Here is a 21,359-nt window from a genome sequence, read left to right as displayed (position 1 = left end):
GGGAGGGTATGTACTATGGTGAATGCTGTGAATTGTGTAAGAGTGTTGAATCACAGACCTGTACCTCTGAAACAAATAATACATTATATGATAAAAATTAAAAAAAAAAAAGATAGCAGGAGGGGAAGAATGAAGGGGGGGAATTGGAGGGGGAGACGAACCATGAGAGACTATGGACTCTGAAAGAGGCTTCTGGAGGGGAGGGGGTGGGGGGATGGTTTAGCCTGGTGATGGGTATTAAAGAGGGCACGTATTGAATGGATCACTGGGTGTTATACACAAACAATTAATCATGGAACACTACATCAAAAACTAATGATGTAATGTATGGTGATTAACATAATAAAAAAAAATACATTTTCAAAGTTTCAGTATGGGATGATGAGAAAGTTCTAGAGATGGGATAGTGGTCATGGTTGCAGAACAATGCAAATGTACTTAATGTTATTGTACACTTAAAAATGGCTAAAATGGGGCTCAGTTGGTTGGGCGACTGCCTTCGGCTCAGGTCATGATCCTGGAGTCCCTGGATCGAGTCCCGCATCGGGCTCCCTGCTCGGCAGGGAGTCTGCTTCTCCCTCTGACCCTCCCCCTCTCATGTGCTCTCTCTCTCATTCTCTCTCTCAAATGAATGAATAAAATCTTTTAAAAAAATGGCTAAAATGGTAAATTTTATGTTATACATATTTTGCCACAGTAAAAAAATGTTAAAGGTGCAAAAAAAAAAAAAAGAAATATCTTAGTCCTTTTATCTGAAAATCCAAAAAATTTTTAAATTCCAATAACTTTATATCTCGGTTAAATCTGTATTAAGCCATTTTCCCTCAGTTACATATTGCATTCTTTCAAGAGACAGTTTTGAGGTTTATTTTTTTAAGGCAGTTTTTCTTGAATTATAATTTTTAGAATTTCTTTTCCATTGATTGGTTTCTTTTACAGGAATTCCTATTATACATGTGTTTCATCTTCTTTACATATCTTCTATTATTTTCTGTCAAATCCTAACTCCTTTTTTTTATTTAAAAATTTTTCATTTTAATATTTTTAAAATGTATGTGTTTATTTGTTCTTATATTCAATATATTTTAATCTTAATTTCTGAAATAATTTTTAAATTTCTAATTCTTGTCTTAAGTAGTTCTGTCACCTCCATTTTCAGGTATTCCTATTGGCTTTTTAAGTCTCTACCTTTGATTTATGTTGTTCTTTCATAGTTTTTATCATTTTCTTATTTTAACTTATTTTATAAATATTAGGTTAGAGTTTTCATCTCTTTTATGAGCATGACCTATTTATGTGCTTTCATTGTCTGAAGGAATGTTACTGTGCTCCTTATATTTTTTCTTACAAGAATTTTGTATGGACTTTGTGGCCTTTCTTGTTGCTCATAATTAAGTTAAATGAATTTTCCTTTTACTTTTACAAAGGATGGATAGCCAGTAACAGTTTTTCTAGCTTCACATCTCTAGAGCTTCTTCTGTTTTGTCATTTTGTGATAATATGGCCTTAATACTTTCTTAAATATGTTCTATATACACTTGCCCAGTTTTCTTCATTCTCTCTTTCCTTTTTCCCTGTTGTTTCTGCTCAATTTCTAGTCTACTCCCAGTACTTTTTCCTCAATGTGGTACTAAAGAAGTTTGGTAGGAGAAAAAAATAATATGTAGCAGAGATTGTATGCAGGCAATAAAGCCGAATATATTTATTATCTGGCCCTTCACAGAAAAGTTTGCCAACCCTGTCCTATAAGCAACTCCAACTTTTGTTCAGAGGTTCCTCCCCATTCCATGTGGTCTAGGTGGTGCTGTGTACCATTACAGCAGTAAGATGTGACTCAAGCAGAAGATAATAAATTGGAGTCTTTCCTGGAACTGATATGCAGATATTAAGAGAAAGATCTTTCTACTAGAGTGCTTAGCTGTGGGTCAGTGCCATGTGTCTGGTGGCCACTGCTCCTGACCACATTAAGGAAGCCTGTTTACAATGAGAGGAAAGGAGGCTCAGATTGTGAAGGAAGTTGGAGTAATTAATGAAACTTCTGAATCAACTGGAGGCAGCTGCATCCCTAGACTTTGCAGTTAAATCCACTTTACAATTTTACTCCAATAAATTCACTTTTCTCTGCTTGAGCTCATTTAAGGTGGATTCTGATATCGCACCCAAAACAAAACAAAAACAAAAAACAGACAACACAGTTATATTCATGAAAATACATGTGCAATCCATTTAAAGGATTTTTCTCAAATTATTCCCTACTAAGTCTATTTTTTTCCTTTTTAGCTATAAGGGGACTGAAGACTAATAAAAGAAATAAAAGCTTAACAAGGAATATAAGAAAAATTACTTTGTGAACAAGAGAATACTGTAGCTAAGATTTTGTAAATTAGTGTAAATTTTTTGAAGTATGCACTAAATAAGTGCAGCTTATGTTTATAACTAAAATTAACAAAAATAATTGGGTTAGTGAGAACAAACAGTATCACATTTTGATGGGCCCCTGCTGGCAGGATTTAAATTAAAAAAATATAAAGGGACTGGTTTGTGGAATGGAGCCTATCAGAACCACCAGTAGAGCTTTTCTAAAAAGCAGATTTTGAAAGCCTGCACCAAGGACCTACCATAGTAACCCTGTTAAATAGAAAAGCTTAATATGGACAACTTAAGCTTTTATATTTTGTTTTTTAAATGATAAAGGTTCAGGGGTGCCTCGGTGGCTCAGTCGTTAAGCGTCTGCCTTCGGCTCAGGTCATGATCCCAGGGTCCTGGGATCGAGCCCCGCATGGGGCTTCCTGCTCCGCGGGAAGCCTGCTTCTCCCTCTCCTGCTCCCCCTGCTTGTGTTCCCTCTCTCACTGTGTCTCTGTCAAATAAATAAATAAAATCTTAAAAAAAAAAAGATAAAGATTCAAAGTCCTTATTTCTGTCATCTCTAAATATACACTCATATCACCACCAGATGATTTCACCAATGCAACATAACAATTTTTCAGTTGATTACACCTATGGTAGCAAGGATCTGGGTAAATTTTGTAGATCTTTTATACCAAGGTCAGATTCCAAACAAAAATTAACAATTAGGATACCAGAGAGTCACAGAGCAAACATTTAAGATTCATTACAATGTTTAATAATACTATTGGAGCAATAGTCTCTTTATCTTGAATAAGACAGTAGACAAAAAGCTGACCCCGATAAATAATTTAAAATTGGCTCTAATTAGCTCCTGATGTGATTCTCTGGATACTAAAATCATTCGTGTGTAAGTATGGCAGATGGCAAGCCCTCAGGCTCCTGAAAGCAACCTCCCTTTCTCTCATCTTTAGAGGGGCTTCAAGGACCACTAAATGCTCTTAGATACTAGAGAACAACAAGAGGCCCAGAGTAGCTACAACTCACCTAGTAGGGTCTAAGGATGAAACAGAAGGTTCAGTGGTTCTTTGGAAAGGACCCAACTGGCCATCAGTACAGTCCAGTGGGAGCCTGAGGACCACATCTGTGAGGGAGAGCCCATTCCAGTTCTATAGCTGCACTATAATTTGTCCACACAGGGTTCTGTTCTGCTTAATGCCAGAAGAGATGTGTGTGAGAAAGAGGGCAGGCCAGGAAGAAATAAACATCTATCATTTTCTTTTCTTGTGATTCATTACAAAATAATTCTTTTTTTTTTAAAGATTTTATTTATTTATCTGACAGAGAGAGAGACAGCAAGAGAGAGAACACAAGCAGGGGGAGTGGGAGAGGGAGAAGCAGGCTTCCCGCTGAGCAAGGAGTCCGATCCCAGGACCCTGGGATCATGACCTGAGCCGAAGGCAGATGCTTAACAACTGAGCCACCCAGGCGCCCCCAAAATAATTATTTTCTAAACTTTTTTTCTTAAAATCTCTAAAATCAAAAGCAGCTAGTTCTTAATTTGGATGAGGGAGGGGATCAAAATGATGCCTACCCCTCCTATATTTTGCTTAATTTCTTCCAAAACAATACATGTACTTCTCCCTGATTTGGTCTTCTAAGTGAACATCGCCATTTCCCAGGCAGCTCTAGAGGCTAGCTAAAAATCAGAACTTGGGACACAGATTGGAAAATAATTCTTTGAATAATGCCTCTGGCTTTCCCAAACATCCTGTCCCCAGATACTTCCTAGAAGCTCAGGGTGACTTGTAGCAAGTTTTTTATTCACTTCCTGTCTTAATCCAGTCTAGAAAAAGGACCTCCCATCCAGGCCCTTAGTAATAGTAGCAGCAGTAATAGGCACCAAATCAGTCTGACAAATATTATCACATTTGATTTCTAAGTAATCCTATGAGGGAAAGCAAGTACTATGGTCTTTGTATAGATTTACAGACTAAGATTCATTAAAGTGAAGCTACAAATGGAAAGAACAAGCCCTTGAAATTCAAGTCTTTTTATAATGCAATTCAAAGATGTGGATTCTGAGGTTCAAAGAGGTTCTATCAACTTGCCCAAGTTATCTCAACTAATTAGTTGCAGACCTTGAAGTTGACAGGTTTTTTATATTAAAAATTGTGTATTTTATTTTTATTTATATATTTTTAATTGTGTATTTTATTTTACTATGTTCAATTAGCTAACATATAGTACATCATTAGTTTTTGATGTAGTGTTCAATGATTCATTAGTTGCATATAACACCCAGTGCTCATCACCACACATGCCCTTCTTAATACCCATCACCCAGTTACCCCATCCCCTCACCTCCTTCCTTCTGTAACCATTTGTTTCCCAGAGTCCAGAGTTTCTCATGGTTTGTTTCCCTCTCTGATTTCTTCCTGTTCAATTTTCCCTCCCTTCCCCTATGGTCCTCCGCGCTATTCCTTATGTTCCACATATGAGTGAAACCATATGATAATTGTCTTTCTCTGCTTGACTTATGTCACTTAGCATAATCCCCTCCAGTTCCATCCATATCGATGTAAAAAGTAGGTATTCATCCTTTCTGATGGCTCAGTTAATATTCCATTGTATATATGAACCACATCTTCTTTAGTCATTCATCTGTGTAAGGTCATCTCGGCCCCTTCCACAGTTTGGCTATTGTGGACATTGCTGCTATGAACATTGGGGTGGATGTGCCCCTTCTTTACACTACATCTGTATCTTCGGGGTAAATACCTAGTAGTGCAATTGCTGGGTCATAGGGTAGCTCTATTTTTAACGTCTTGAGGAACCTCCATACTGTTTTCCAGAGTGGCTGTACCAGCTTGAAGTTGACAGATTAAATAAGTACTGGAACCAGAGAAATCAGTCTCTCAAGTGTCAATATGAGTCTAAAAATGAGCAGCTGGTGTTGCTTCCAAGGGCTTCCCATGGAAGATGAAATGGCTTTGCTCTGTCATGCTCTAGAGAGCTCACTGGTGATAGAATGGGGAAATGGATTTTAACTTGATAAAAGAAGTCATCAATCATATGCCTCAGAAGTAGAGATGGTCACCTTAGAGATGGTCTAAAAATGTAGGCCTTTCAAGGAGACTCAAACCACATATGGGCTCAGAGAACATCTTTGGTCCCTTCTAATCCCAAAATTTCCAAATCCCTGGGAAAGTGAGGAACGAAAGAGCCTGTGAAAGCGGAAGTGATGATTCAGTAATGATGATGGCTACATGTTTACTCTGGACAGTGAACTAGAGAATAAAGAATAGATTTTTCTTTATTTTCCAAGATCCAGGTAGGAAGAATGTAGGGGAATGGAGCAGGAATTAACACCATTGGAACTGGAGACACAAAGAGGACCATATTGTTTCCTGAGAACTAATTGAAGGGACACTACATCTTAAACTTGGTAACACCTAATAAACTCAGTGCCAAGTATCCTATAAAAATAAAAGAAAGGTATCACCTAATTGAAAATAATTCAAATTTATTTATTTATTCCTTTTCTCTACCTCTTCCATGCAGGTATATTTAACCAAGCATTACAACTGGTGTTATGTGCTGGTTGAATTGTGTCCTTCAAAAAAGATATGTTGAAGCCTTAACTCCCAGGATCTCAAAATGTGACCTTCTTTGGAAATAAGGTCTTTACAGAGATAACCAAGTTAAAGTAAGATCATCAGGGTGGACTCTAATCCAATATGACTAGTATCTTTATTAAAAAAGGGGGAGAGGGAATTTAGACACAAAGACAGATAGGCACACAGGAAAAATGCTATGTAATGATGAAAGCAGAGATCTGGGTAATACATCTGCAAGCCAAAAAAGGCCAAAGATTGCTAGTAAACGACCAGAAGCTAGAAGAGAGTCTGGGAACAGATTTTCCTTCAAAGCCCTCAGGAGGAGCCAAACCTGCAATCAGCTTGATCTGGGACTTCTAGACTCCACAACTATAGGACAGCAAATTTCTATTGTTTAAGACAGCCAGTGGGTGTTATTTTGTTATGGTAGCCCTAGAAAACTGGCTATTCTGAGTTTCACCTTTTCCAGATATACACTTTCTAATAACGGTCTGGACTGCTCTATCATGAAGCTCAAAATCAAATCAGAGCTGAAACAATCACAGAGGTCATTGAATACAACTCTCATTTTACAGGCAAGAAAACTGCAAGTCAGGAAGAGTGAGCAGTTTGCCCAAGTACCCACAGTGGTAGAACCATAACTAAAACCCAGGCATCTTAAATTCCCAGCCACAGCTCCCGGCCACACACCAAGATCTGATGGTACCAAAACTGCGAAGACAACTCTTGAATAACTGCATGCTGATTGCACACATCTTAAGTGTGATACCTTAGGCTGGAGTTAGTTATGTCTCAGTGGCATGGCGATGGTGGGGAGGCCGGGGAGTGTCATTTTATTCCCTAGGGAATCTAACCAAGAGCTGCATCAGGAAGGCCACAGCTGGGAGGACTCAAAGCACCTGCTGTCTGCAGACACACTGTGTTGCTGGTCCTTCCCCACCTCCCTCCTCTGTAACCCAGCCCAGATGGTCAGACAATGGACCTGAGAGAGCTGGAAAGGATTCCACATTAGCTCAAATGCCAAAAAAAAACCCAACAATGACTATGACTCCTACTGTCTCCCTGAGACTGAGTTTCTCTTGACTTGGTCTCTCAGCAGGAGGAATGAGGCAGAGCCACAGTTTTGTGGAGGTGATGGTCAAGGAAGGATCTTGGATCACCTGGGAACCAGTCCTTGGTTCAGATGCTCAGGCACAGGACCATGGAAGGAAAGTAGGCACAATTTGGGAACTGAGGGTATGAAACAGAATTCACCTGTCTGTTTTCTCCAGAGCTGCTGGCCAATCATCCTTCTTATGCCTTGTCACACTCTACTCCTATCCCAACAATAATCAGATAGAATTTTGCTGAAATGATCAGATTCTCACCTTGCCTTTAATTTTTTAAAGATTTATTAGTTTATTTTAGAGTGGGGGAGGGGAAGAGGGAGAGAGAATCTCAAGCAGACTCCAAACTGAGCATGGAGCCCAATGTGGGGCTCGATCTCACAACCCTGAGATCATGATGTGAGTGGAAACCAAGAGTCAAACGCTTAACCGACTGTGTCACCCAGATGCCCCACACCTTGCCTTTTTTTAAACCACTGTTTTCAGCTTGGTGCAGACGTAACTGTGAAGGTGAATGTGTGGTCTGTTTTGTTTCAAGACATAGAATCAGAGTTTTCTCTTCTTGTAACCTGACCTACCTGCCCAGTCACTTTGTACATTTCTGGGCTTCAAAGAGGACTACATGGATCCAAAAGTAAATAACTATCCTTGCCATGTCTTTTGGGTAGATGTTTTATATATTATATATGTGCACACACACTATGGGTTGAATGTCTGTATACCCGAAAATTCATATGCTGAAGCCCAACCCACTGTGTAATATGATGGTATTTGGAGATGGGGCTTTTGGGAGGTTATTAGTTAGATGAGGTCATGATGGTGGGGCTCTCATGATGGGATTAATTCCCTTTTAAGTAGAGGAGACAAAGAGATCTCTCTCCACCATGTGAAGACACAGTGAGAAGGAAGCTGGGTATAAGCCAAGAAGAAGGCTTGTACCAGAACTCAACCATGATGCCACCTTCAGCTTCCAGAACTGTGAGGAAAAAAAATATTTGTTGTTCAAGCCATCCAGGCTATGGTATTTGTTATAGCAGCCCAAGTTCGTGTGTGTGTGTGTGTGTGTATGTGTGCGTGTGTATTTTTTTTTTTTTTTTTGCAGAGGGCAGCGTCTGCCCTATCTTCCATTCTCCAACCTTGACATACTTTACCAGGAGTTTACCATCTCCTCCTCATCCACACACTTATTGAGAAAGGACCCATGTTTGGACAAAGGACCCCTGTCCCTCTAAACCACAATACCCCCTTAGCCTATTGGGCCAGACAATGACCCCTTCCGAGGAATTTGGAATTTAAACTGAGACATTGAGCCCCAATCAGGCTGTGCTGGTAAATGGAGGAGATACAGCACAGGAGCTGTTGGCAACGGTCATTTTCTGCCAAGCAGATTGGAAAGTAAAGAAAACTTCTCTTTAACCAGGGAGATGGATAAAGTGGACTTGCAGAGAAGCAGGGAAAAAAAAAAAGTGAGGGAACCCTTAAATTTCCATGGGGCTTTAATTCCTGGTTCCATAACATCTCTAAGAGCCAGCTGCCCCTTCACCTTGTGAATCCTTTGGCTTGAGCTAGCTTACATAGACTTCTGTTGCTTACTGCCAAAAGTCCTCATTTACCAGAAACCATCCGTCGGGAAATGGCCAACACCATGGGACTCCCCTGAAAGCATCTCCCAGAAAGCCCTACAAATTCACCTAATTGTATCTTTCAAGCCACATTTTATTGCCTTGCTCATGAGGCTAAAATTTGAGTTTCTAGGATGACTTGCTGACATCCAAACATGCTGATCACTACGATTTTACTTTGAATTGTTACACTGACCACAACCAAAGTCTTGCATTCATTCCAGCTGCTATGTTTTAAAGATAGTAATAGGTCACAATCCCTTACCTGAAATTTTTAAGGACCAATGTTTTTAGAATTCAAAATTTTTCATTTTTAAAAAGTATGACCCATACATTATAAATTACATAACACCCCTAGCAGGGTCTGGGACTGTCCACTAATCAAACACATTAATATTCCTGTAGCAAAATGCACAAATATTTTGTAAAATGAGCTAAATAAGATAATAGTTTTATATCAAGTATTTCTGCCAAATAGGTTCACATCAGCTCAGGCAAGATTTTGCCCTTAAGTGATTTAGTAAAAACCTTTTTTTCAGGGGAGGGGTTCAAGATGGTAGAGTAGGAAGAACCTCCTACATATAGAATCTATACCTACACGTAGAGCTATACTTCCTAAAGAAGAACTGAGGGCTGATTGAACAGCTTCTGCACAACAAAGGATAAAGGGATCACATAGAGAATATCAGGAAAGACAGAGACATAGTAATGACAGGAATCCCACTCTTGATGTTTCCAATTGCAGGAGGGGGGATAGCACTGAGGAGCCCATGTGAAGATTTGCCTGCCCTGGGGCACAGTAAAAAAACAAACAACAAAAACCAGATGTTTAAAGGGCAACTAGCCTACATGTGAAGGAAACCCATTTACTAATCCTAGAGCATGGGCCATATGGTGAGGTAACTGCTGGAAGTCTCTCTGGGGCCAGAAGTGCCAGCAATCACCACTGTTTACATTCCACCTCCACTTGGATAGCACAGACCAGAGTAGGATCTGGATGCTCTAGCTGGCCTGCCACCTCAATGAGCCCAGACCCTAGCCCACACAAGCTCCAACAATTCCCCAAAAGGCGTCCCCATGTCCACACCTTCTCTAGCCCCAGCCATCCTACCAGAGTGCCTCCCCCTGTATGAAAATCCCTGGCCTATGCCCACTCCAGATATCCTATTAAGGTAGCCCCAATGAAGAGCACCCCAGAAACCCCTCAGCCCATGCTGACTTCAGCTCCAGCCTTTCCACCAGGGCAGCCCCAAGTGCATAGCACCCTGGGAACACCTGGTCTGTGCCCATTCCAACTCAAGCCATCCCAAGAGGGTGGCCCCAGTGCAGAGTGTCTGAGGACTCCTGGCCTGCACCTGCACCAGCATCAGCCAGCCAGCACTAAAAGGCACATGCAGTCTATACAACTGATGCTCCTACACAAGGCCACTCCTTCAAGACTGGAAGAGGTAGAGGTTTTGCTTAAATCAGTAAAACAAATAGAGAAAGTCAAATGAAATAAGGAGACAAAGGATTATGCTCCAAATGAAAGAATAAGATAAAACCAGAAAAAGAACAGAACAGAGACAAGCAATCAACCTGAAAAAGAGTTCAAAGTAATGGTCATAAAAATGCTCACCAGACTTGAGAGAAGAGTGGAAGAACTCAGAACTTCAACAGAAAGATAGTGTACGCACACACACACATACACAACAGAGTTGAAGAGTGGAAGAACTCAGAACTTCAACAGAAGGATAGTGTATACACACACACACACACACACAACAGAGTTGAAGAGTACAATAACTGAAATGAGAAAGATGCTTTCTAGCTCTCGGAGGAAGATCGTGTAAGGGTAGGGGACCCGTGTTTCATCTGGTTCCTGAATTCAGCTAGATGTCTTCAAATCATTCTGGACACCTGTAAATTCAACCTGAGATCTAAGAAAAGAATTGCTGCAAGTCTACAAATAGAAAAGCAACCACTTTTTGCAAGGTAGGAGGTGCAGAGATATGAATCTGAGGGGATATATCGGAAGATAAACCTCAGGGGGAGGGAGTCTTCATAAGCGGCTACTGGAGAGTGATAAAGCAGTGGAGTGCAAAATCTGAACTTTTAGAAGTCTGCTCCATGAGAGATATCCCTGCCTGAAGGGTGCTCAGGCGGTGAAGAAGGGCATAATCCTAGGGGGGGCAGTGTGGTCTCAAGATCCCTGGGGTCACAGAAAGAATGGGGGTACCTGAGTGCAGCAGAGTTCACAAGCTTTGGAGCAGGGAAGCCAGCTATAATTAGTGAGCTCTGGAGTGGCCTCTCAGCTAGGTGTTGCCATAAACTGTGAACCACGGCACAATCGGGCAACTGCTCTCCAAGCAGGGACCCAGCGAGTGACAATTGCTGAGAGTTCCAGCTCCTTCCCCCAGGAGGAGCGGCATGGGAAGGCACAGGATCAGGCAGACGCTGCCCCCAGGAGGAGCGGCATGGGAAGGTGCAGGATCAGGTAGACGTTGCCCTGACAGAACAGGGGCCCAGGGAGCAGCGGAGCCACAGTGAGACAGCCCTCCCTCCCCTGGAAGGATTGGTGTGGGTGTGCATCACAGGAGTCTAAAAAGTTTGGCGAACACGAAAGGGTTGGACTCCCTTTCCCTGAGGGTGCACTGAAGGGTGCAGGCTGCGATCCTTCAGCTCCAGGGCTGGAGATAGGGGCGCTGCCATTTTTTACTTTTTTTTCTACCCTCTAAAGCCACTTGAAAAGCCTTCAGGGAACAAAACCACATAGAACAACCCAAAGCAGCTTACACTGAACCCAACTCCGCCCAGGCAGACACCTGAGAATCAGTGCAACAGGCCACTCCCCCAGAAGACCAGCAGGATCCTCAGACAAATACCAAGTTTATAGATCACTTAAAACCAAAACATTCCTGCACTAAGGGAAAATAATATATAGAAGTAGAGGGTTTTTTGCATGTGGCTTTAGTCTTTCAGTTTAATTTTTTTCTTTTTTTTTTATTTATAGAATGTTTATTATCTAATACTGACTGAAAGGTTTTGTCTAAAGATTCTATTCTATACAAGGATAGGTTGGGGAGAAAGATTCCTGGTTACCATCAAATCTGTATGCAAATTCTAAAGGATTGTAACATATCTTTAATACAAAGTACTCCACTTAAAATATTTTAACAAACTCTTAATTGGCAGCATCTACATGTTTTAATGTTCTGAATACCCACAAAGTCTTATTATAGTTAGACATCATTTATTTTACCCAAAGCAAATTGTATTTCTAATTTTTTCTCTATTAGAATTTTAGTTTCCTTAAGATACTTTTTTAAAACAGCTAACATAGGAAAACTTAAGTTTCCCCATCAGAAATAAAAATCTGGACAATTACTATATTTTTAATATGTGCTTTTACAGCATTTCAAACACAAATCTTGATTCAAACTAATACCTATAAAAGGAAATAAAAAAACTCAGTTTCAAGAGTTTGCATATGGCAGAGAAGGTAGGTCAAATTTTATATATTTTTTAAAGATTTATTTATTTGAGAGAGAGAGACACAGCAACAAAGGGAACACAAGCAGGGGGAGTGGGAGAGGGAGAAGCAGGCTTCCCGTGGAGCAGGGAGCCCGATGCGGGGCTCGATCCCAGGACCCGGGGATCATGACCCGAACAGAAAGCAGATGCTTAATGACTGAGCCACCCAGGCACCCCCACATTTTATATTTTAATAACACAAACTATTGTATAATAAATACAAAATAAATAGTGATGGCTATTATCATGGGTGAAAACATTATATAAACTTAAAGAGGCTGCTTTCTAAACTGTCACTGATGTAATCTAAGGATTTTTTATCAATTTCATTTACAGAAACAATCTCTGTAGTCAAATTTATCAGTCACTTTCATGCCCCCACATGAGAAGCAGTAGGTGAATATCTGTAGGAATACAATTTATTGTCTGCTCCTCCACTCAGAAGTAACCCTGTGTCTGTCCAGTCTACACTCAGAACTCCATCTTCATGAGCAGCCAGATCAGAGAGAGGAGACTTACAACTTCTTGCATCCCCCAGTTTGACGAGGTTATCTAAAGAACCTGAAATCAGCTGCTGCTCGTGGGTAGGAGACCACTTTAATGATGTGACCCAGCCTGTATGTGAGGTTAGGAACAGTGACACCAAAGAACCATCTTTAGTTTGGGGATCCCACAGTCCTATATGCCCATCTGTGCTGCCAGATGCTAAATGTTTACAAAGTGGAGAATAGAAGATACAATTAAACACTTTATTTCCTGTCAAAGTTGACATAAAACTGACAGACTCTACATCCTGCACCCTAATTGTGCAGTCCCAAGACGCACTGTGGATTTCTACAGCATCTGACCACAAAACCAAGGAAATTGCTTTCTTGTGGCTGGAGAGGGTCACTATGGGAGTCCTTGTTAGTCCCAACAGCTCTGTTTCCTGTTTCTCTCTCGGTCCGCTTGTACATTCCTCCATTTCATCTTCTTCATCTGTAGGAACTGTAGACCAGATCTTTAGCATCTTATCCCAGGAGTCACTGCACAATTTAGTCCCCTTGCTATCAACAGCTCAAGAATCCACACTTCCAGCATGGCCTCTGCAGCAGCGCAGGGCTTCCACTGTGCTTCTCTCCACATTCCACTCCCGTAAGAGAATTGTCTGATCCACAGAGGCACTCAGTAGGAGGTAAGACAAACTATCTTTTCTCACCCAGGCCACATCTCTGATGACGTCTGTATGTCCCACGACTGTCATCATTGACTTTCCTTCCAAGGACCAAATCTGAGAAGTCTTATCCTAAGAATCAGTCAAGATCCACTCTGCCCCTCAGACTGAACTGATCCAGTCATCGTGGAACAAGCATTTCTCTGGCTGAGGGGCAGTGTACTTCTCCATGTATTCCAGTTCCACAACCTCTTCTGATGGGATGTTTTTCAGTTCCATGTGTTTGAGCAAGGGTGTTCACAGAAACTGGCCCTTGATAAGGGAAATCAAACTCCACATGTTTGTGGAACTCATTTTTGGCCTCCAGCAATTTACTGATTATGTCACTAAGGTCAGCAACTTCAGAGGCTGCAGTAACTGAAAAGGGAACATCATTTACAGCATTTTTCTTGTCAGTGAAGAAGTGTGTCTGGAGCTGAGCCATGGCGAGGAGTACACACAAGACTTGTCGAGACTTTTGGAGGGCTCCTGCCTCTAGCTTCAGGTTTTAGATCCAGGTGAGAGTCCTCTTTTTTTTTTTTTTTTCCTTTTCAACAAGTTTCTTCTTTTATCAACTCTTTGTTTTTAAGTCTTTCTTCAGTTTTCATTTTTACATTTACATTTTATAGATATATTCTTCATTTTTGGCTTCCTTTCACTCTATTCAATTTTATTTTTGTGTGTGTGTATGTGTGTCTGTGTGTGTGTGTGTGTGTATATATATATATATGTTTTGCTTTCCTCACAATTTTGGGATTTAGTGTCTCCTAACAGACCAAAATACACACAGGACCAAGTGGATCACCCTGTTTTGTCCACCTGTGAAATTATATTCTCTTTTTTCCCTTTTTTTTCTTTTTCTTTTCTTTTTGGGTTCCTGACCTCTTTGGATTTGTCTAGTACGTATTTCGCTTGGGTCATAGTTGATATTTTTTATTTTTGTTCTCTCGTTCATCCATTCTTCTCTGGGCAAAATGACTAGAAGGAGGAATACACAACAAAAGAATGAACGAGGGGTGCCTGGATGGCTCAATCTGTTAAGTGTTCTGGGATCAAGCCATGCATCAGGCTCTCCACTCAGTGGGGAGTCTGTTTCTCCCTCTCCCTCTTCTCCTTCCCCTGCTCATGCTCGCTCTCTCTCAAATAAATAAATACAATCTGGAAGGAAGGAAGAGAGGGAGGGAGGGAGGGAGGAAGGAAGGAAGGAAGGAAGGAAGGAAGGAAGGAAGGAAGGAAGGAAGGAAGGAAGGAAGGAAGGAAGGAAGGAAGAAAGAAAGAAAGGACAGACCTAGAGGTAATACTCTCTGCCATGGATCTAATCAATATGGACATAAAGTAAAATGTCAAAGCTAGAATTCAGTATAATGATTACAAATGTACTAGCTGGACTTGAAAAAAACATAAAAGACACTACAGAATCTCTTAGAGCAGAAATAAAATCTAATCAGATCAAAATTGAAAATGCTTTCACTGAGATGCAGTCTAAAATGGATGCTCTAACAGCTAGGGTAAATGAGGCAGAAGAGAGAGTCAGTGTCATAAAAGACAAGATGAGGGAAAGGAAGGAAGCTGAGGAAAAGAGAGAAAAACAACTAATGGACCATTAGGGGAGGCTTCAAGAAATCAGTGAAACCATAAAGCAAAATGGTATTAGAATTATTGGGGTCCCAGAGGAAAAAGAAAGAGAGATAGGGACAGAGGTATATTTGAGCAAATCATAGCTGAAAACTTCCCTAATCTGGGGAAGGAAACAGGCATTCAAGTCCAAGAGGTAGAGAGAACGCCCCCCAAAATCAATAAAAATAGATCAACACCCTGACATTTAATAATGAAACTTGTAAATTAGGGAGATAAAGAAAAAATTCTGAAAACAGCTCAAGGCAAGAGCTCCTTAACCTACAACAGTAGAAACATTAGACTGCCAGCAGACCTATCCACAGAGACCCGGCAGGCCAGAAAGGGCTGGCATGATATATTCAGGTATTAAATAAGAAAAACATGCAGCCAAGAATACTTTATCCAGCAAGGCTGTCATTCAGAATGGAAGGAGAGATAAAGAGCTTCCAGGACAGACAGAAACTAAAATAATTTGTAATCACTAAACCAGCCCTGCAAGAAATATTAAAGGGGATCCTGTAAGCAAAGAGAGAGCCCAAAAGTAACATAAGCCAGAAAGAAACCATCTACAGAAACAGAGACTTTACAGGTAATACAATGATACTAAATTCATATCTGTCAATAGTTACTCTGAATGTAAATGGGCTAAATGCTCCAATCAAAAGACACAGGGTATCACACTGGATAAAAAAGCAAGACCCATCCATATGCTGTCTACAAGAGACTCACTTTAGACCTAAAGATGCCTCCAGACTGAAAGTGAGGAGGTGGAGAACCATTTATCACGCTAATGGACCTCAAAAGAAAGCTGGGGAAGCAACTCTCATATCAGACAAATTAGATTTTAAACCAAGAATGTAGTAAGGGATGAAGAGGGACACTCTATCACACTTAAAGGGTCTATCCTACAAGAAGATCTAACAATTATAAATACTTATGCTCTTAATTTGGGAGTAACCAATTATATCAATCAATTAACAACCAAATTAAAGAAACACAATGATAATAATATAATAATAGTAGGGGACTTCAACACCCCACTCATAGCAATGGACAGATCATCTAAACAGAAGATCAACAAGGAAATGAGGGCTTTGAATGACACATTGGACCAAATAGACTTCACAGATATATACAGAGAATTCTATCCTAAAGTGACAGAACACATATTCTTCTCAAGTGCACATGGAACTTTCTCCAGAAGAGATCACATATTGTGTCACAAATCAGGTCTTAACAGGTATCAAAAGACTGAGAATATTCCCTGAATATTTTCAGACCACAATGCTTTGAAAATTGAAGTCAAACACAAGAGGAAATTTGGAAGAAACTCAAACCCTTAGAGGTTAAAGAGCATCCTACCAAAGAATGAATGGGTCAACCAGGAAATTAAAGAAGAATTTTTTTAAAATTCACAGAAACAAATGAAAATGAAAACGCAACTGTTCAAAACCTTTGGGATACAGCAAAGACAGTCCTAATAGGGAAGTACATAGCAATACAAGTCTTTCTCAAAAAAGTAGAAAAGTCTCAAATACACAAGCTAAACTTACACCTAAAGGAGCTGAGAAAGAACAGCAAATAAAGCCTAAATGAAGCAGGAGAAGAGAAATTATAAAGATTAGAGCAGAAGTCAATGAAATAGAAACCAAAAGAACAGTAAAACAGATCAATGAAACTAGAAGCTGGTTCTTCTAAAGAATTAATAAGATCAATAAACTCCTTGCCAGACTTGTCAAAAAGAAAGGAGAAAGGACCCAAATTAATAAAATAATGAAGAGGAGAGACCATGACCAAGGAAATACAATTTTAAGAACATATTATAAGCAACTATATGCAAAGAAATTAAGCAATCTGGAAGAAATGATGCATTCCTGGAAACTTATAAACTACCAAAACTGAATGAAACAGGAAGAAATAGAAAAACTGAACAAACCCATAATCAGCCAGGAAATTGAAGCAATAATCAAAAATCTCCCAACAAACAAGATTCCTCCAGGGCCAGATGACTTCCCAGGGGATTTCTACCAAACATTTAAAGAAGAAATAATACCTATTCTTCTGAAACTGTTTCAAAAAATAGAAATGGAAGGAAAACTTCCAAACTCTTTCTATGAGGCCAGCATTACCTTGATCCCAAAATTGGACAAAGACCCCATGGAAAAGGAGAATTACAGACCAATATCCCTGATGAACATGGATGCCAAAATTCTCACCAAGATACCAGCCAATAGGATCCAATAGTACATTTAAAAGTTTATTCACCACAACCAAGTGGGATTTATTCCTGGGCTGCAAGGGTAGTTCAACATTCACAGATCAATCACATGATCCATCACATTAATAAAAGAAAGAAGAAAAAGTATATGAAAACTATATGATCCTCTCAATTGATGCAGAAAAAAGCATTTGATAAAATACAGTGTCCTTTCTTGATTAAAACTCTCCATAGTGTAGGGATAGAGGGAACATACCTCAATCTCATAAAAGCCATATACGAAAATCCCACAGTGAATATCATTCTCAATGGGGAAAAACTGAGAGCTTTCCCCTAAGGTCAGGAACACAACAGGGATGCCCACTCTCATCACTGTTGTTCAACATAGTACTAGATGTCATAGCCTCAGCAATCAGACAACAAAAGGAAATACAAGGCATTCAGATTGGCAAAGAAATCAAACTCTCACTCTGCAGATGACATGATACTTATGTGGAAAAAAAAGACTCCACCCCAAAATTGCTAGAGCACATACAGGAATTCAGCAACATGGCAGGATATAAAATCAATGCACAGAAATCAGTTGAATTTCTATACATTAACAATGAGACAGAAGAAAGAGGAATTAAGGAATTCATCCCATTTGCAATTGCACCAAAAACCATAAAATACCTAGGAATAAACCCAACCAAAGAGGTAAAGGATCTATATTCTAAAAACTATAGAACACTTATGAATGAAATTGAGAAAGACACAAAGAAATGGAAAAAAAATTCCATACTCATGGACTGGAAGAACACTGTTAAAATATCTATGCTACCCAGAGCAATCTACACATTCAATGCAATCCCTATCAAAATGCCATCAACATTCTTCACAGAGCTGGAAAAAACAATCCTAAAATTTGCATAGAACCAGAAAAGACCCCAAATAGCACAGGAATGTTGAACAAGAAAACCAAAGCTGGTGGCATCACAATGCCAGACTTCAAGGTATATTACAAAGCTGTAATCATCAAGACAGTATGGTACTGGCACAAAACAGACACATGGGGTGATCGGGTGTCTCAGTTGTTAAGCATCTATCTTCAGTTCAGATCATGATCTCAAGATCCTGGGATCGAGCCCCGCATTGGGCTCCCTGCTCAGCAGAAAGCCTGCTTCTCCCTCTCCCACTCCCCCTGCTTGTATTCCCTTTCTCGCTGTGTCTCTCTCTGTCAAATAAATAAAATCTTTAAAAAAAAAAATAAAACGAACACCAGACACATAGATCAATGGAACAGAATAGAGAACCCAGTAATGGACCCTCAACTCTATGGTCAACTAATCTTTGACAAAGCAGGAAGGAATATCCAATGGATAAAGACTGGTCTTTTCAACAAATGGTGTTGGGAAACCTGGACAGCCACATGGAGAAGGATGAAACTGGACCATTTTCTTACACCACACAAAGATAAACTCAAAATGGATGAAAGACCTAAATGTGAGATAGGAATCCATCAAATCCTAGAGAACACAGGCAGTATCCTCTTCGACCTCAACCTCAGCAACTTCTTGCTAGACACGTCTCCAAACGCAAGGGAAACAAAAGCAAAAATGAACTTTTGGGACTTCATCAAGATAAAAATCTTCTCCACGGCAAAGGAAACAGTCAACAAAACTAAAAGGCAACCTACAGAATGGGAGAAGTTATTTGCAAATGACATATCAGATAAAGGGCTAGTATGCAAGATCTATAAAGAACTTACCAAACTCAACACCCAAAAAACAAATAATCCAGTCAAAAATGGGCAGAAGACACGAACAGACACTTCTCCAAAGAAGATGTACAAATGGCCATCAGACACATGAAAAAAATGCTCCACATCACTTGCCATCAGGAAAATATAAATAAAAACAAGATACCACCTTACACCAGTCAGAATGACTAAAATTGACAAGTCAGGAAATGACAAATGTTGACAAGAATGTGGAGAAAAGGGAACCCTCTTACACTGTTGCTGGGAATGCAAGCTGGTACAGTCACTCTGGAAAACAGTATGGTGGTTCCTCAAGAAGTTAATAATAGAGTTACCCTATGACCTAGCAACTGTACTACTAGGTATTTACCCCAGAGATACAAATATAATGACCCGAGGGGACACCTGCACCCCAATGTTCATAGCAGCAAAGTCCACAAGAGCCAAACTATGGAAAGACCCTAGATGTCCACTGACAGATGAATGGATAAAGAAGATGTGGTGTGTATATATATCTATATCTATACACACACACACACACACACACACACACACACACAATGGAATATTATTCAGCCATCAGAAAGGATGAATACTTACCATTTACATTGACGTGGATGGAACCGGAGGGTACTATGCTGAGCAAAATAAGTCAATCACAGAAAGACAATTATCATATGGTTTCACTTATATGTGGAATATAAGAAACACTGTGCAGAGAATCATAGGGGAAGGGAAGGAAAACTGAATGGGAAATCATCAGAGAGAAAGAAAAACCATGAGACTCTTAACTATAGGAAACAAACAGGGTTGCTGGAGGGGAGGTGGGTGGGGGGATCGGGTAATTGGGTGATGGGCATTAGGAGGGCATGTTTGTAATGAGCACTGGGTGTTATATGCAACTGATGAATTCCCAAACACTACATCTGAAACTAATGATATGTTGGATAATTGAATTTAAATTAAAAATAACTGAAATGAAAAATACACTAGAGAAATTCAACAGCAGATTAGAGGATGCAGAAGAACAAATCAGTAATCTGGAAGACAGGGTAATGGAAAGCATTCAAACTGAACAGGAATAAAAAAATTTTTTTTAATGAGATTGGTGAAGGGACTTCTGGGACAACAGCAAGAGTAATGTTAATTCGCATTATAGGGGTCTCAGAAGGAGAAGAGAAAAGGGTAAAAAATTTGAAGAAACAGCTGAAAACTTTCCTAACCTGTGGAAGGAAATAGACATCGAAGTCCAGGAAGTACAGAGAACCCCAAGATGAACCCAAGACACATAATAATTAAATGACAGAAATTAAAGATAAAGAGAGAATCTTAAAAAGCATCAAAATAAAAGCAACTAGTTACACACAGGGAAAAATCCCGTAAGACTGTCAACTGAATTTTCAGCAGAAACTTTATACACCAGAGAGGGTGGCATGATATATTCCAAGTGCTAAAAGGGAAAAACCTAAAACCAAGAATACTCTACCTGGCAAGGTTATCATTCAGAATTGAAGGAGAGATAAAGAGTCTCCCAGACAAATAAAAGTGAAAAGAGTTTTTCACCACTAAACTAGCCTTACAACAAATTGTCAAAGGGACTTCTTTAAGTGGAAAAGAAAAGGCTATAACTAGAAGAAAATTATGAAATGAAATAAAACCTCATTGGTAAAAGCAAACATATAGTAAAAGTAGTAGATCGATCATTTACAAAACTAGTATGAAGATTAAAAGACAAAAATAGTAAAATCAATTTCAGTTGACCCTTGAACAATGCAGGGGTTAGGGATAATGACTTACTATGCAGCTGAAGATCTGCATACAACACTTTACTCTCCAAAACTCAACTACTAATAGCCCATTGTGAATCAGAAACCTTACCAGTAACACAAATAGTTGAATAACACATTTTGTATATTGTATGTATATATATACTGTATTCTTACAATAAGGTAAGCTAGAGAAAAGAAATGTTATTAAGACCATAAGGAAGAGAGAGAGGAGTTAAGACGGTGGAGTAGGAGGACCTTGACACAGCATTAAATAGTTATCAAATTATTCTGCCCACCCAGAAGTCAATCAGAGGTCTGAGAGAACAAAAACTGTAAGTCTACAAGCAGAAAAGCCACCAACTTTTTAAAGAAAGTGCGGAAGTTCACTTGGGCGAGACACAGCTGTGGAGGTGGTGTGGAGAGAGCCTGCTTACAAAGGCTACCACAAAGTATTAGAATTCGTAAACTGCAAAATCTCAACTTTTAAGTTCACTACTGTGGGGGACATGCCTGAATTAAAAGTGCTCAGGTGGAGAAGAGGGGCAGAATCCCAGGAGTGACAGGGTACTCTAAGGATCCCCTGCTTGCAGGAAGAATGGATGGTGCCAAGGTGCAGT

At 39.8% G+C, this 21,359-nt stretch overlaps 1 long non-coding RNA gene and 1 pseudogene across 1 annotated transcript in view; both read right to left on the bottom strand.

The window, feature by feature from the left end:
* Positions 1 to 21,359, bottom strand: part of LOC145716598 (uncharacterized) — a 121,854-nt gene that overhangs the window by 21,720 nt on the left and 78,775 nt on the right. The gene's annotated exons all lie outside the window — the stretch shown is intronic.
* LOC102742865 (ribosome biogenesis protein WDR12 pseudogene) lies at positions 12,296 to 14,591 on the bottom strand (annotated as a pseudogene).

This window comes from Leptonychotes weddellii, chromosome 12, assembly GCF_054177405.1.
Source record: "Leptonychotes weddellii isolate Sample4059 chromosome 12, ASM5417740v2, whole genome shotgun sequence".
Classification (NCBI taxonomy): Eukaryota; Metazoa; Chordata; class Mammalia; order Carnivora; family Phocidae; genus Leptonychotes; species Leptonychotes weddellii.
Note: the sequence above shows the minus strand (reverse complement) of the source record. Positions and strands in the feature narration are given on the sequence as shown.